Below are 2,765 nucleotides of genomic sequence, written 5' to 3' on the forward strand. Positions count from 1 at the left end.
GGTCTTCCTTATTCAAATTATAGAGGAAGAAAGGGAAAGGAGGAAGTAGGAAGGAAGAAAAGGAAGGAAGGGTGTGGTGAATAGCATATGAAACTGTTCACTGCAGTAAGCAGCACAATTAAGTCTGTGTTTACCTTGCTTATTAGATACCCTTGATTCTGTAAGAAGGTGCTGTGAGACAGACAGATGCCAGTCATACCTTGAAGCATAATCTATGATGTGATGAAAGAACGTGAAATTGTTTGCTACAGATAGTAAACACGAGTAACACTGTGCTTACCTTGCTTATTGGGTAATCTCACACTCTCCATTTTTCCCAGAAAGGAAATTACAGCACATTTTAGCATAGGGTCATGTAGGTACCTGAGAACAAATATTACATGATCTAATTTACATGAAATATCTAGAATAAGCAAATACACAAATACAAATTTATTATAGGGTTCCAGGGACAAGGAGGTTAGCACAATGGGGAATTGTTACTTCAGAGATACTGAGTTTCTGCCTGTAGTGGAGAAAAACTTTTAGAAATAGGATTGATGGCTGAAAACAAGGTAAATGTATTGTCAATGAATTGTATAATTATAACGGTTAAGATGACAACATTTTGCTAATTTTTTAAAGAAACAAAAAGAAAGAAAGAGGATAGGAGGAAGGATGGGTTTACTATTTTGAAAACTAATAAAGAAAAAAACCAAAACTGTTTCTTACCTTCTCCATATGGACTATGACATTGGATTAAAAACACAAAAACAAAAACTGTAGATACAGAGAAGCTTCTTCTTACAGAAATATTTTATCTAATAGATGATAAAAGAATTGTAGGTTTAAGGTATCATCATTTTGAAAACCTCAATTAATTAACGACTCTCTATAACTACCAGCTGTCCTGCTGGAGAAAGATGAGGCTTTCTGCTCCCATAAAGATTTACACCCTCCGAAACCCTGTACAGGGTCACTGGGAGTCGGAACCGACTCCATGGCACATAACAACAACAACAATATAAATTGGAGTCCTGGTGTGGCACTGTGGGTTAACGCGCTAGACTGCAAAGTCGGTTTGAACTGCAAGGTTGGTGGTTCAAGTTCACCAGTCACTCCTTGGAAACCCTCTATAGGGTCGCTATGGGTTGGAACCAACTCGATGGCACTTAACAACAACAACAACATAATATAAATCACCACTAGTTGCTAACATCTCAAACTGACATGATGTAACTTCTGATAGAATAAATTAATACCACTTGTGAAGGAGTCTTGCTATCAAAAATCAAATTTGAACCTCATCAAGGTCTACATCCAGATTCCAATTTACAGAAAATATAGATGATAGAGGAACATGTTAAATGACACCAACCACATTCACTCAGCAAAATCCAGAATATGGGAAACAACAGGACAACCAATCAATTGCATTAATAAATTAATTGGAAAAATTAGATGAAGGGGTATCAATTAATTTAAAGACATTACAGAAAAAAATACTACTCAATAGCTATATGATGATCTTCTATTAATTTGAATGAAATAAAAATCATATTTTTATTGGAATGTGGAACAATTTATGTTTGATGAAATTACAAACCTTTCCTAATGTTTTACTGTGGTCATAATGGTATTGTGGTTGACCATGTGTGTTTGAAGTTTTCATGGAAAGAACACGCTCAGCACTTCTCAATTGGAAAGAACTAAAAGAAAAAAATTGACTTGCAATATTGAAGGATTCTATAGGAAAAATCTACCACTCGTCTGTCAGTTTGTCATACTCTGGTAGCTTGTGTGTTACTGTGATTCTGGAAGCTGTGCCATGGGTATTTTGAGTATCAGCAGGGTCACCCATGGTGGACAGGTTTCAGATGAGCTTATAGACAAAGACAGACTAGGAAGACGGAGAGACTATTTAGTCACTGAAAATGTTATGAATAGCAGTGGCCCTCTGTCAGATATAGTGCTGGAAGATGAGCCCCTCAGATTGGAAGGCACTCAAAATGAGACTGGGGAAGAGCTGCCTCCTCAAAATAGAGTTGACCATGATGACACAAATGAAATACAGTTTCAGGACCTTCACAGGCTGATGGGCCACACTCAAAATGAAGAGAAACAGCTGTAAACATCCATTAATAATCAGAACATGGAATATACTAAGTATGAATCTAGGAAAATTGGAAATTGTGAAAAATGAAATGGAACTCATAAACATTGATATCCTGGGGCATTAGTGAGCTGACATGGACTTGTACTGGCCAATTTGAATCTGGTTTACTCTGCCAGGAATCTGGTTTACTCTGCCAGGAATGACAAATTGAAGAGCAATGGGGTTGCATTCATTATCAAAAAGAACACGTCAAGATCAGTCATGAAATACAGTGCTGTCTATGATGGGATAATATCCATACACCTACAAGGAAGATCAGTTAATACCACTATTATTCAAATTTATGAACGATCCACTAAAACTAGTGATGATGAAATTGAAGAATTCTACCAACTTCTTCAGTCTGAAATTGATCAAATATGCCATCAAGATGTATTGATAATTACCGGTGATTGGAATACAAATGTTGGGAACAAAGAGGAAGGATTAGTTGTTGAAAAATCTGGCCTTGGTGATAGAAACTATGATGGCGATCACATGTTATAATTCTGTAAACCCAATGCTTTGTTCATTGCAAATACCTATTTAAACAACATAAAAAACAACTATACACATGGATCTTACCAGATGGTATACATAGAAATCAAATTGACTACATCTGTGGAAATTT

The sequence above is a fragment of the Chrysochloris asiatica genome, unplaced genomic scaffold (assembly GCF_000296735.1).
Source record: "Chrysochloris asiatica unplaced genomic scaffold, ChrAsi1.0 scaffold00014, whole genome shotgun sequence".
In the NCBI taxonomy this organism is placed as follows: domain Eukaryota; kingdom Metazoa; phylum Chordata; class Mammalia; order Afrosoricida; family Chrysochloridae; genus Chrysochloris; species Chrysochloris asiatica.